Genomic DNA, 15,377 nt, shown 5'->3' on the forward strand with positions numbered 1-15,377 from the left:
TTTTTGATTGCAACGGAATTGAGGAATCCGAATATTAAGGAGTAAAAATAATATCGCATAGCGATTGCATAATCTAATTGATTATATACTCCATTATCTGCCGCTCATTAGCTTCACCTGATTTGCTATCTCTGTCCCGTTTGTTCCCCACTCCACCTGCGGGCCTGTTGCATCTTCTGGCACAGAACCTCTGTTTCCTACTATTTCAGTTCTCCGTAGCTTGAAAAAATAGCCATTTATACGCCATTTCAGCATCTGCAGGACTTTTAATGACGAGCCTGAACTAGCGACCGTGTCTATTTGTTTGAACACGGCAAAACTCACAAGGTAAGGAACTCACATTTTTAAGGGGAGGAATGCCTTTATTGAAGACTTTTTTAAAAGTTTAACTTAATTGACTATAACAAACCCCGCTTGGGCTATCTGCCTAACAGAAGGGGTGCCTTCATGGAGGATTCTGTAAGAGAAACTTTTCGTATTGACGTTGCACATGAAGAAAACCCCGAAAATACCCATGCAGCCGACCCCTTAGCCGTGATTCAAAACCAAATTAAGCTACTGATTTCAGCAATTTTAACCGCTCTTCGCTGCTGGGCCAACAGTGACCACAGAAGTGTAACAAAATTAATCGTGGGGATATTTTCTATGGATTCTAACTTTATTTAAAAAAAATATGGACTAGTTCTCGCATCGTAAATATATTTTTTTCAACTCAATATTTCTAGCCCGAACATCTTGTATCTATTTACTCAATTGCGTCACTTGGTATTTGCCGTCTAAGGGATGGAAGGAATGTCATTATTATGAATTAGATAATTTGGGGTTGAGTATCGGCAGACAGTGCAACGCAACCATTGCAGTTACGGGGATCATATCCCTTACTAAGGCTCCTTGGATTGTTGTTCTCCCTTTTGGCCAGATAGGCCGTTTTTTTTTTTATGTTCTAAATACATTCCATTTCTACGAAACAGGTTCTTTCTTGTTAGAAATCGAAAGCTTGGATTATTGAATCATGACAAAGCACACTAGAACTGTCAGAAATAGGCACGAAACTATAAAATTTTCAAAAAAGCGACCTCAAATAGCTTACTGTCAAAAGTAGAACATTATCGATTTCTAAAATTCTATTAAAGAACTCTGAAGATTCACGGGCGAAGATAAAGAGCCTTTGAACTTACCCTGACTTATCAGTTTATGCTTATCAGTTTACTTATCAGTTTTACTTATCAGTTTACCTTTACTTATCAGTTTATGCTTGCTTTCTTATAAGAAAGCAAGCATAAACTGAAAGCAGCTGCAACGCTATTACTCATACCCGCAGCGGCGATGAGCGGAAATAATTTGTGACTTTTTATCCTTTGAATTCGATTTAATAGTTACAGAGGTTCCCCCTTGGCAGATCAATTGCTATTAAAATGCGAACATAAAATAAGTTTGAAGCGATCTTATGAGGACGTAGCTACTACAGCTTATTCAACCACACATATATCGGAAAAATTTGCAAGAGCTTTGCCCTTGAATTTAAATGCCTTAAAGAAAATATCTCATCATTCACTATTCACGCAGTTATTTAGTGTCTTTATTCTCAAAGTTCTGAAAGCGTGAGGGAGAAGAGCGCTGGTGAGAGGAAAGTGCCTTATTAGCCAAATGAAAAACCAAACTCAGTTGAAAGATGGTGCATATGCAAATATCAGCACCATGACATCAGAGCGTACGTCATTAGTCGCAAAATGTGAATAGTCAGTGTGCGCATTGCAAAGCAACTTAGAAAAAGAAAGAAAGGAGGCACATTTCCAGACATTCTTCTGCAAGTGAAAGTGAGATTGTTCGTACAGTATGGCTGTACAAGGAAACATCAAAACACCTTTAAACGTGGTAGAATCACTGGCACCCAAGAATTTGGAAATGATAAAAGCGTTGTTTCACGAGCTTCCTGGAGCCTGAGTGGCTATCAGGCGTTTCGGCAGGGGGTGGGTAGCCGAATGTAATGTATTATCTCACAGGATAGCTTCGAATAATTAATAAGAAGCCGCAAACTCCCTCCCGTAACCCTGTGGCTGTGGAACCCGTGCCTAGGGTGAATGACACTGCGGTTACAGTGTCTTAACGGAGCCAGTAGAATGCCTAATAACTTCTAGAGTATTTTGCTTTACCCAGGAGCAGGCAATACTGGGGCAATACTTTTTATCCTTCACTTTCTTTTCTAGTTTATATATGTCTGTAAATGGCAGTATAACTAGAAATTCTGCTTTTGCAGGCAAAAACTCTAAGTTAGACCTTTCTTCTCAAACAAGGAAACCCAGAGGAATTCGATCTAAGGAGCAGAAATGAAACCTTCATCGAGTGAGGTCTGCTCAAGTTACTTAATCAACATCTGGAGAAGGTCAGGAAGCTATTAAAATCGTGACTGCCTCATTAGATAATCAAATTAAAAATAGAATGCAGGAGCACAAAAAGGAAAAAAAGAAACGTGCCCGAGAATTGAAAATTGCCAAAGTGCTTGGGTTGAAAAAAGGAAATCTCAAAAGAATGGAGCATAGTTCAGTCCCGAAGACTGTCGAAAGAGACAGATATGAAGGTTATATCTTCAGGGGGCTCTTACGGTGGTCAAGATGGCTGTACTCATTGAGGGACATCCTGAAAAATGTTTATCCGAGAAAAGCTACTGACCTTGAATTTCTGATAACGTTGTCTACTTTAGGTACTCGGCACCAAATCGGTATAGTAGCTAGCGTCCCTGACTGCCGTGAAGTGCCGATTTCGAATCCCGGAGAAGGCATATATTTTTGTAAATGTACAGTGTCGCCGGAGAAGGCATATATTTTTGTAAATGTACAGTATGGCATGGCGGCGCTCTAAATATGCAGCGAGCTGAGAAGTTTCTCGTGTGGTTTGGTGGAAGGGGAGAGTGATGGGACCCGTCCCCCCAAGATGCTCTCCATCAAAACTGGAGGCGGAACTGAGCTAAATCTCCCTGTCACCTGTAATGCGCTGAAGGTTGTTGCCAACAACGGGCGTATCTTGTGCTCCTTGCTACGAAGAATTTGATGGGCTTGAGCGAATGTTACTGTCAGACAAGTGAGCATAAGTAACAACAACAACAACTTTAGGTATTCTCAATACTAAAGAGTTACACCTGAGCTTTATTAAAGGGCTGTTAGACTGCATAGTCAAAGTGGACGACCCAAAAACACGGAGCTAAGAAGCATCGGGTTTGGTTGCGTGTGGCATAAAATGTTATTGAAACGCAGGAGATTCCTGATACCTGACAAACTCATTCTAAAGAAGAAGTTCACGAGCTTAGAAAGGTCTTCCAGTTGATACATACAGCTGTAAGAAAGGTTAGTGGTAGTCGGCCAAGTAATAAACAGCATTTGCGATACATCGATCAAGAAGACAAATGTCCTAGTTCGTCGTGGCCACCAGACGACATCATAAAGGTGGCCTATTCGTCCTGAACGCTGCATACTATTAACAGCAGCTTAGCGGCTGCACCGTTTATAGTGGTATAGAGAACACAAAGGCTGGACACCTCATCAGTGGAGTCACGTTCTCTTTATCGATAAAGAGTCGTTTCAGTCTGACAAACGATCCTCGGCTCCAGTTTATATGGAGAGAGGTAGGAACACGCTTTCATACCACTAACCTCAGAGAAAGGTAACCATTGGAGTAGTTCCACCATGCTTTTATGGAGAGGCATTAAGATGAACTGACAGACGGAACTCCACATTTTCGACAGAGTTTTACTTACCAGAGATTATTAGTGTAATGAAATAATCCTTCTTCACGTGCGTCTTTTCTGGGTGCCATTAGTCCCGATTTTTTTTCATTGATGCTAATGTACGGGCACACAAGACTCATATTGTTGAGGAAGTCCTGGAAAGTGAAGATATCCACAAAATCGATTGACCAGCGTGCTCTCCTGATTTAAACCTTATTGAATACGTGTGGGATACATTAGAGAGACGCCTGGTGGCACAATCTTATCCTCGGAAAATGCCAGATAACTAACAGATGCTCCTTGAAGAATGGGAACGTTTGCCCCAATAACTGTTAGATAATTTGGGGTTGAGTATCGGCAGACAGTGCAACGCAACCATTGCAGTTACGGGGATCATATCCCTTACTAAGGCTCCTTGGATTGTTGTTCTCCCTCTTGGCCAGATAGGCCGTTTTTTTTTGTGTGTGTGTGTGGGGAGGTACCAACGCCATTCTGTCAATAAAACCTTTTTCTGTTCGTCCCGTACTGCATGCGTCCTATTAATTTTTTACTACTCTGCTTTCCTCATCCTTTAAGTACTATATGGTACCTCTGTAGTATGAATTTTATGTCTTCCAGTTAATTTTTTGCGAAATTACGGCCCAGATCAGAAAAGTTGCTTAAGTTTTCCACACTAGAGTATAAACTAAAGTGAAAAAAGCAAATGTTTTAACAATTTTACATTTCAAGTTATGTTTAAAAAATATTTTTCTGACATGAATATGAATACAAGTTAATTAACATGGTAATTAATTAAGAGGAAAAATAGTTACTTTGACTAAACAGTTTACGTCAGTTATGCTGGAAAAAAACATGAAGAAAGGAAACATCTCTTGACTGTGCTTTCACTTCGAACTGTAAATTCACTATTCAAGAGGTAATAATAATTTCGGAACTTAAATTTATATCTTGTCTAATGATAAAATTTGAACCTACATTTCATTAAAATATATGTAAATCTTGCATTGCGGGCTAATCGAAAAGCAAATGAGTCGCTTTGAACTTAAATGCACAAATAATTTTTAAATAATTTTTTTAAGCTGCTTGATGATTTGGGAAAAAAAAAAAAAATGCGGAGAACGTTTGAGAATTTTTCGCTTCCCAAAGTGGAAACTGCCTTTCTGTTTCGGGAACTACATATTAAAATATAATTTCGCATCACGTTCGTAAGCAATATGTCACTGTAATGTAAATGGAGTGATTTGATAGAGCCTAGAAGTTTAATTTTTTAATTACATTCCCATTTATATGTTGAAGAATAATTTGTTCTGCAATGTTGTTATTATTTATGAATAGCGTACAGATTAAGAGTCAGTCAAACTGAGATCTAGTTTCACTAGTTGATTTACATAAGAAGTAAAATTTTTCAAGCTAACTGCCACGTCCTGTCCCTACGTCTCTCTACACCTGCAAGCATCGGCTTAACAGTTGGCTGCAATTAAAAGAGAGAAATTTAGCATTCATCTCTAAAGAATTTTCTTGCATAAAATTACGACAGCTATTACCAAGTTTGAGACTGTCTAGTTGCTGATGTTTAAAACACCTCAGGAATCTCATCTTTCATGTATTTCCTACAGTACTCTGGGAATATTTGCAACTGTATGATTTTATCTCTTATACCTGAGTTCATTACGGAAAGTTCATTAGCGTTTAATGATTCCAATGACTTCATATATATCACTGAGAAAGCTTAACTAGAAAAACCTAGGGTAACTGTTTTAATTTTTCTTTACCATACTTCAAATCCATGTTTATGATGAAAAAGGGTCTAATGCGTGATCGACCCTACGTAAATTATTTTTATGTATTAATCTCATAACAAATGGCAGAAAGAGATTCATATTGACCTGACGTCATTATAGTTATAATGAGGTTAGTATTTACTCCCACTGTATGCATGTATTCCATGTATTCTTCTTGACTTGGAAAGAATCTGATGTTCGGAGACTTTAGAAAAATAAGTTGGGATTGCTTGACTGATGAGCCGGGGACAAGAGGCTTGCCTCACAGCTAGGAGGCAGATAAATAAGCTCGCACCCAAATAAGCTGCGAAATTTAAAAATGCCGTATTTAAGATTTTTAATTGAATTTTAAGAAATACCAAGAAGCACAACTTAAAATATTATACTTAAAGCACTAAAAAAATCATTACATTCTTGAGCGCTTACTAACTCGCTTACTTTACCTTGACAACTTAACCAAATCAAATCAAGAGCTTAATTTTTAATAACTTAAATATTTAAAGAGAGAGAAAAATTATTATCACATATTTTATATAATATTCAGTTAGTTATTGATGTTATATATATGAAGAATTTTCTTCTAGGAAATGTGAAGTGTAATTTATGTGTATATATATGTAATGATATTTTAAAATCAATTGATTAAATTAAATTCTATTAATATTGCTTAATAATGTGTTGGCGATTCTCTACCTAAATTGCATCCCTGTTCCTAAATTTTGGCGAAATCCTTTCTTTAGTATAAAATATATTAACTTGTTGGCGCCCGCCAAATCGCCAAAGTCATAAATCTGTCATATTACATAAAGTCCTTTAGAACACTCCTGATGAGAGGATAGCGTCACCTCGTGATTTCAATTAATATCGCTGATTGGATGAGCCTCGTGACGCACACATATGTATAAGTAGGGCTTCTGCTCAAGGTACGATTAGAACGCTTGTGAGATGGATGCTAAAATAAACCTAGCACTTTATATTCCAAAATTTGTCTCATTCCTGTTGCCCCGGCTGCACAAAACAAATAATGTATGAGAAATTACATTTCATATATATAAATTACATATCCCTCAAATGTACACTGGTGTGCAAAAATTAAGGACGAAGTCGAAAAATTAGCATATCAGCTGAACGAAGAGGCAGAGCGGACAGAAAGACCAATCAGGAGATTAAGTAAGGTGATGTACGGTAGCACATGCGCAGATATGCAGATAGACGTAATGGGGGAGTGTCTGAGTAGTATAAAGCATATTGTCGGTGTAAGATCAGTATTTCTGGCAAAGAGATTGCACGCCGTATAGCAGTTAAAATCACACCGAGTTGCTGCCTCAGCGAGAAAGGGCAAATAATCAATCTGTTAGACGACATCTGGATGCTTTTACCCGAGGTCGAATCATTGGGAAGTTGGAGGAAGGCCGCAGTGTGACAAGTGTGGCTGCAGAGCATCGTTTCACGACTTTGGAGACAATTTCAAACTACAGGAACAGCTATCCGGGGGATTAGTAGTGGTCGTCCACGAGGAACCACACCCGCAGATGACCGGTATATTACTTTACAGGCCAGAAGAAACAGGCGGCAGACAGCGGGAGAAATCGCTAGACGCACGACACAGGCGACTGGACGACCGATATCGCGTTTTACCGTGGCCAGAAGACTGCACGGTGGTGGTCTGTTTGCACGACGCCCTGTACGGTGTGTACCTCTAACGCCTGCCCATTGGAGAAGGCGTTCTCTGTGGTGCCGGGAACACCGAAATTGGAGAGACAATGAATGGGGACGAGTACTCTTTACAGATGAGAGCAGATTCAGTCTGAGTAGCGATTCTCATCGCATACTCATCTGGAGAGAGCGGGGAAGCCGCCAATCATCCCTCGAACATCATTGAAAGGGACAGCTATGGAGGTGGCGGTGTTCTCGTTTGGGAAGGCATCATGCTTGGTAGTCGTACAGACCTTCACATCTTCGACGCAGGTTCAGTCATCGGGACCCGTTATTGTAACGAGATTCTTCTTCCATATGTGCGTCTTTTTAGATGCGCTATGGGTCCGCAGTTCCTTTTCATGGACGACAATGCACCATGTCATCGCACAGTAGCTGCCGAACAGCTCTTAGAGAGTGAGGATATTGAACGTATGGATTGGCCGGCACGATCTCCGGATCTCAATCCCATCGAGCATGTATGGGAGTTTCTAGGCAGACGCTTGGCAGTTTGTACCTTACCACCAGTAACGATTCCGGAGCTTCGATTGGCGCTGCAAGACAAATGGGCAGCAATGCCTCAACAACTCATTGACACCCTCATTCTCAGCATGGGCAGACGCTGTGAAACCTGCCTAGCAGTCAGGGGAGATCATATCCCCTATTAAAGACCGGATGTTTCTTGCTGGACACGCATCACAGGGATGTTTCGGCCTTCAGTCGCATTGCGCTCCATGCTACTTTTTCAATAAAGCTTCTTTTTATCCCTCTGATTTCTCTTTTAGTATGTGCTGCTTACATTACTCATGTCTTTACGCATTGGGGATCTTACGGTATTAAATGTGTTGATTTGTAAAGCTTTTGTACAAAGTTATATTGAAAAAACCGTCTTGTTCTTAATTTTTGCACACCAGTGTATTATACATCCCTCAAACGTTTATAAGGTCTGAAATGGTGAATTATTGCAACGGTATGAAACTAACAGCATCTTTAAGCAAATGAGTTCAAAATTTTACGCTTGGAGTTTTGTGCAATACTTTGACTAGGCATTACGCACTCCCTTGACTTTATCCATGTACACATCGATATATTTTTCACTTAAAAAGTCAAAAGATCACCCAGTTCTAGGTAAAAGTATATTTACGAAACATTCAACTACTCAGGCTACCATAAATGAAACAACTTAGCGATAAACGAAACAACAACTTGGCAATAAATGAAACAACAACTTCGCGATAATACAAGAGGTACCCTTCAGTCTACTCTAACCGCCATAAATTTATATTCTGACAGGAAAATGGGAAACTAGAAGACAGCAAAGCAAATTAACATAAAATAACTGGTTAATAAAACTAAATATATATTCTACAGGTTTGTTTTAAAAACTTTCCTCAGACTCTGTTGTTAACTTCGCGATAATTCGTTGTCAGTTTAACTAGAGTTTGATTCCAGTTCATGATAGATAAGAAAACCAAGCTTTATATATATATATATAAATATAATTATATATATTTAAATATAATTTATAAAAACATAAATATTATTGTAATTAAAAGGAAAAAATGAAACAAATGTTAATTGAAAGTATTTCTATTACTGCGTAATATGTAGGTACATGATACAGTAATTTTTTTAACTAGATGGTGATTTTTGCTGGCGATAATGTCTGACGCAACTCATTAAACGTTTTGCGGGAAGGAGTGCAAAGTTTTTTAGTACCTCTCATGATCTGTCCTCTTCTTCCTTCATTTGAGTCAATGTCCATTGCAAAATCAGACAATGTCTGTGCCATCTTAACAATTCACTTAACTTTTTGTATGTTAACCCTTTATTTCCCCACGGGATTTTAAAGTCCCAGCAATAAAATCACTCATTTGTGTCCCAATGGGAATTTTAAGCCCCAATTAAAAAAAAAAAAAAAAAAGCAATGAAAAACTTGTAACATTTTTGTAAGTTTAATGTGAGCTATATCTCATGTACAAAGGAATATAATAAAAAAGTTACAAACTCTTTTTGTAAAAATAAGGTAATTTGGGACATAAAGGGTTAAAAGCTCTTTATCTTCCTCATTGTTGCTGCTTTCACCGTCGACTGGTGTTATAAGACCATCCAATTCTTTTTTTGTTATTTCACCATCGTCATTCTTGAATAATTCTTTTATTTCTCCTTCTTCCTTAGTTAAAAATTCTTGGCTGTCTATTGCTTTTATAATTTGCACAGTTTCCTTGTCTTCGTTTTCAAGTGATGGAATTTTTTTAAAATTGCTGAAAGTTTCCGGCCTGAGCTGACAAGCAACAAGCATTCGAATTCATATGTTCTGGTGCGAGTTTAATCATTTCTGTGCAGTGTCTTATGTTGTTCTAGGTTTTTATGCCAAAATGCCTCTAGTATATCGTGCTTTCTTTCGTCTAGTGTTTTATATTTTTGCAGAGAAGCAAATGCGCCTGACGTAATAAGGTTTTGAATGGCTTTATAATTCCTTGATCCATTAGTTAGATTAAGGATGCGGACTTCAGTGGAAGTAATAAAAGCTTTATATTTGGATGCATTGATCGTAAGGGCTTCAACAGTGTGTCTTGGAGCGTTATAGAGAACTAGGAGAACTTTAAAGCTCAGGTTTCATTGTTATAAATAATATTCGACTTCTTCAAAGAATTAATTTTTAAATGAAATTTAAAGAGGGCCTTTTTTTTTTACCCAAGCTTTACTATTCCACTTCCACACAATCGGCAATTGCTCAGAATGTTTTCCTTGCAATGTCCGAGACGTTAAGATCGCTAAAACAGCAGAGGCTTCCACCTGAAGTCGCTTGATGCATTTTCACCAAAATCAATGCGAATATAACCTTAAAGGCTTTAAAACTAGGGGCAACCTTTTTGTATCTTTGTGATGTAGTTTTGATGTCCCATTCGCTTCATAGGCTCGTCTCATACGCATTGAAAACTCGTTGCGGGAAGTGATCCTTTTGCTTCAACTAATTTCAAAATTTTGGGTTTGAATTTCTGTGCTGCTTTTTTATCTGCAGAGCCAGCTTCTTCCTGCTACATTACATTATGTAAATTGAAACGACAATTTAAGTTTTCAAGCCAACGATTTAAGTTTTCAAGTTTTGCTTGTTTGAAAGTTTGATACCTGAAGACTAACCACCTTTATTTAAAAGGAAAGAAAAAAAATCTAAAGTATTGTGTTAGTTAGCAGTACCATCACCAACTCAGCCCTTTTCATTTACTTGAATTTTAATACAAGCTATTAACATTTTTTCTATCTTTCTTAAAACTTGAGCAAACTTTCCCGAAGTATCACCTGAAGCTTTGGCACTAGACAGAATCTTTTCTTCATTTTTCTACATTGTTCTTATGCTTGTTTCATTTATTCGTTTACAGCTAGCTTCTTTGCAAGAGATAAAGCATCTGTACCATTTTTAAATTTATCTAAAATTTCTATTTTTCTAAGATGATGTCAAAACCATTTTTTTCCCTTTTTTATGCTTTATCATCTTCATTCTTCCTTTTAGATGGCATATTGAATTTCCAAGTTAGAAAACATACAAATGCAAAAGCAAAAGAGGATATACACTTATAAATGCGTGATTACAGCTTTGATAGGGCGAGTGAAAAGATAGCAATTCGAGTTGAGTCACTCAGCTAGCGGGCAGCTCTAGGTACGTTTGCCCACACATGCGCGCGAGTGTTCTCTTGTAAACAGCAAAGTCCATAGAAAAATAATTTATACTCTTTTCAACGATCGAGTTCTATGATGTCGCTTATAGAAATGCGCGAAACGAAACCACAAAAGGAATAGTTACATTTTAGCGGATTTATGACTCAGTGGCGACATATGCTGAATTATTTCTCGTCAGAATTTTAAACCTCCTTTTACGTCTGAAGTCTGGTAAGTGTATGTTGCTATCGCAACGCAGCCGACGCTCTACAGCGTACAGCGTATGATTGAAATTCTCTCTTTGGAAAAATTAAATGGAGACAAGTAAGATAATACGTATACGTAAAATCGCATTCCGCAAGTTCGGTTTGTAAGGGTTTACTATATCTCTTTCTTTACAGAAAATAAAACAAAATATTCTTCATGGGAAAATTTAGTTTTAAAGATGAATATATCAGTAGAGTATAAAGAGAAGTGAAAAAGAAAAGTTAATAAACCAGATTGTTAAGAGTCAATAATGGAAGAAGGGACAGATATTTTAATCTGTCAGTTGAAATGGAGATGTGACGAGACAGCTTCCGATTTCCATTTTCTAACTGGTGACAAATTGCCGTTAGACTTAGGTATTTTAAAAGGAGAAGCTGATTACATAGGTGTTAAATATCCCAAATGTTATAAAAAGGCTAGATATTATGTTAAAAGTATTTAGTTTTAAAATCCGCGTTACTTGTATAATAATTATCGCTAATGCAAGATCAGATCTTTTGAAGAAAATTTAGGAATACAGTTTATTTCAATCATATCTGAATTAGGAAAGTGCCCGTTGAATATTTTTAACTTTGCCAGTGAGTGTTGTTGAAATAAAACAGGTTTCAGAAAACCTTAAAATAATAAACTACTCAAATTATTCCCCCTTAGTGGAAAAAATACTTACTATTAGCTCTAGTTTTTCAGTAAATAATCAAGTATATTTTGAAAAGTTACTGTCGATATTACTTCATTAAAAGGATGAAAAATTAAATTAACCGAACAAAGTGAAAGCCGAATTTCCACTTTTCCCTACCGGTACGAGAGCGTCCAAATGTTGCAGCCGGGGGACCCACAACTACGTCTGTACTAATTCAGAAGTCAAACAACAACGTCTGTACTTTGTACGTCTGTACTTTGCAAATGAATTTCTAATATGATATGATGCTGATAACGACTGACCATTTCGCATACTATGGACGGACGAGGTGCATTTCAACTTAAATGGCAACATTAATATTAAGAATTGTGTTCACTTGACAGAGACGAATCCCTACTCTGTGGTACCAGTACCATTATTTGACGTTAAAGGGACTGTGTGGTTCAGCCACATTTGATCTCGGCCAGTTCTTCTCTGAGGAAGCGACACCGACGGGCCTTGTAATATGCTTTGTAACAAGCTCTCGGTATACAGCCTTGCTGCAAAATTATGTATTACCGGAATTATGTAGGCGGAATGCACGTAATGACATTGTTTGGATGCAAGATGGTGCAACTCCACACATAACGAGATCTGTTAAAAGGGTTCTGGAACAGCATTTTGGTGATCGCATCATCTCATGCCATTATCCTTTTCCGTGACCTCTGCGATCCCCGATCTGACACCTATGGATTTCTGGTTTGGGGGGCTATGGCGGATTTAAATGATTCTATACAGCGTGAGATTGTAAACATCCCACATGCCATGTTGCGTTCAGCGGTATTGTCCCTCTCTCCCCATGCAATGCGTACTTGCCTATGATGGCACCCACGTGGAAAATGTTTGATCTAAAGAAAGGTATTCTTTTCTCTGATATAGGTGTTGTCATGAGTGATCGGTGTCTTGTCTCAAAATTCTGGAATCCCCCAGAAAGAGAGTGCAAACAAGCATAAAAAAGTATGCCTTTCTAAATACATAGTTTTTATTAAATGTGTATAGAATTTATTGCATCTAAATTCTTAATCTTCATCCTCCTATTTTATCTTCATTTCGTTGGAAGTTCTCCATTATATATCAGTTTTGATAATTTTCTGGTACACTGTTACTTCACACTAATTTTTTATTCAACAACTTTTTATGGCTGTTTAATTCTATTTACTTTAAAATAATGTGTGAGAAAACGAGTGACTTAATATCTCTTGATTGTGTTTGATTATGTTTGTATTATTTCAGATCTGAAGACGATTATAGGGAAACCCAGAAAGCCATGAAAGATGACCTCGAAATATCTCGTACAGGAGAAGACTTGTGTGCAGTTTGATGCAAAATTCTGCTATTTCATTTTAGTGTTTAAATGGTACCACTTTTTTTCCTTCATGGAACTCTTTAATAAAATTTGTGTGTTTTTAATAAAGAAAAATCGTTTTGCAGAGCAATATCAAGAGATTAATCCGTAAACTTTGGTGGATTTAAAGGATTGTATACTGAGTGAGATTGTAAACATCCCTCATGCCATGTTGCGTTCAGCGGTATTCTCCCTCTCTCCCAATGCAATGCATACTTGCCTGTGATGGCACCCGCGTGGAAAATGTTTGATCTAAATAAAGGTATTTTTTTGTTTGATATAGGTGTTGTCATCAGTGATCGGTGTAACTTAGAATAGATTGTTAAAGGATATATAACGTGTCTTGATTTTCGCTTTTAGAAGCAATTCTTGACCTTTAGTCCCCTTCTCTATGGGATTTCCTACAAATTTTTTTGGGGGGTGGTCTAAGGGATTAGATGTGCAGAAAGAAAATTTTTATTAAAGAATCCGAAATTTTTAAGAAACAAATCGACAACTAGATTATTTTCTTTATATTATATATTGATTTACATATTTTATTTCGTTATTTGAAATTGTTATGCACAGTTCGTAGCTCTTAACTGTCATTAATCCCACAAAGCACAGTTTTGTACTCTTGCTGTTAACTATTGTACATCCTTCGCTGCCCTGTTTCAAATATTTGAATTCACTTCTTCTTGAACAGGCTTGATTGGGAAAGAAAGAGAAAAAAGTAGCAAAATCAAATAAACAATAAAACACTGACTAATTAATACCAAAGTTTTACAAGTTACACATGAATACTACATATTGTGCTTTCATATAATATAATTTTATGAAAAAATAGAAAAATTAAAACAAAATACAATAAAATCTTCAGTGCAAGAAACTCTGTCCAATAACAGCAGCTTTTGTATTGAAAGTAAGCCTACATTCTGAATACAACCTTGAAAAATATTTAGAGGAATTTGCAACTACCCCGATTAGATTAAATGACCTATTTGAAATGCCCCCCATTGTTATATCATTCCTGCATTCTTAATTATTTCCATTTACACTTTTTGAAGGGTAAAAATGAATGTTAGATTCATCTCCAGTAAAATGTCTAATAAAATTTTGATTTAGATTTGAGACTTTGACTGCATCATTTGTGGTGCAGCTTTCATTGAAAACTTGGACGTTTTGTGTTGCGTACTACCTGCTTTGTGAAGTTACATTTCAACAAATATGTTAGCAATTTCTCAAAAAATTTCCTCTCGTCAAAATATAAAGCAGTATTCCCCGAGTTATCTCTTTTGCGAATTTAGCCATTTACTTCCAAGTTTCCTTTGTATTCACCCTCAGTTTCCTTTGTATTCGCAGGTGCACTTACAGTCATCCTACAGAAATGCTGAATTTAAGCCAATAGTTCATGAGCCATGTCAGAATAAAATAAAGGTACCATTTTATAGATAGCCATACTTTTTTATTCAAAGTTCTTGGTGAATTACTACAACAACTTTTTTAACTGAACAGTAAATCTGGTTATATTACAGGAGAGTAGAAAAAATTAAATGAATAAGTAAAGTATTGAAATTTAATTTTTAATTTCATATGTGCATTGTGCAATACGCAGTTATAACTACACACATTATACTTTACCAGTAAAGAGTAAACTAAAATCCTCCTTATTTTATCCATCTCCTGCCAGGCACTTAAATATTGAATCTTTAAGTGCCTACATATATGTACAATAGATGACCTTTAAAAGGCCAAAGTAATATAAGTACGCTATTTTCTATTATATCCATTGGATAAATGAACAAATAAGCCCCGACTGAAATTACATGAAACAAATTTGACAGGTAAAAACATTTTAATAAAAAGTCTAGGCCAGTAATCTTGCCTTTCATTTAATACACATTTTCAAACTGAATAAGGACTACCAAAGTATAAAAAAAGGCCATGGCAGGGCCAGATTTATGAAAAATTATAAGAACAATTTTTAATTAAATGTAAAAAATGCAAATGTTATATACTTATTATAACTTTATTCAGCTACACAGCTATTAAATCTTCATTTGTAACTTGTAAAAATGCAGTCTGAGCAGTGGCATTAGTTTCTGTGCTTTCTGAAGGTTGAATCACACTGAATTTCACATAAATTAATTGCATTTATTCTGGATCACATTCATTATTGTATCTGAATACATTTTTAAAAAAATTCCTTTTTTTGGGGGGGGGGAGAGGGAAGAAACATTTCAATACATT

General features: G+C 36.7%; 2 long non-coding RNA genes across 9 annotated transcripts in view; one reads left to right on the forward strand and one right to left on the reverse strand.

Moving 5' to 3' along the window:
• Positions 1 to 14,558, forward strand: part of LOC118197459 (uncharacterized) — a 51,636-nt gene extending 37,078 nt beyond the window's left edge. The window contains exon 4 of the long non-coding RNA XR_004759607.2: positions 13,037 to 14,558. This is a non-coding gene — a long non-coding RNA (uncharacterized LOC118197459). The remainder of the gene's footprint in view (positions 1 to 13,036) is intronic.
• The window catches only part of LOC118197458 (uncharacterized), a 471,813-nt gene that overhangs the window by 264,511 nt on the left and 191,925 nt on the right, over positions 1 to 15,377 (reverse strand). The window lies entirely within an intron of this gene.

This window comes from Stegodyphus dumicola, chromosome X1, assembly GCF_044657685.1.
Source record: "Stegodyphus dumicola isolate Sdum_Otavi_A_Nest chromosome X1, ASM4465768v1".
NCBI lineage: Eukaryota > Metazoa > Arthropoda > Arachnida > Araneae > Eresidae > Stegodyphus > Stegodyphus dumicola.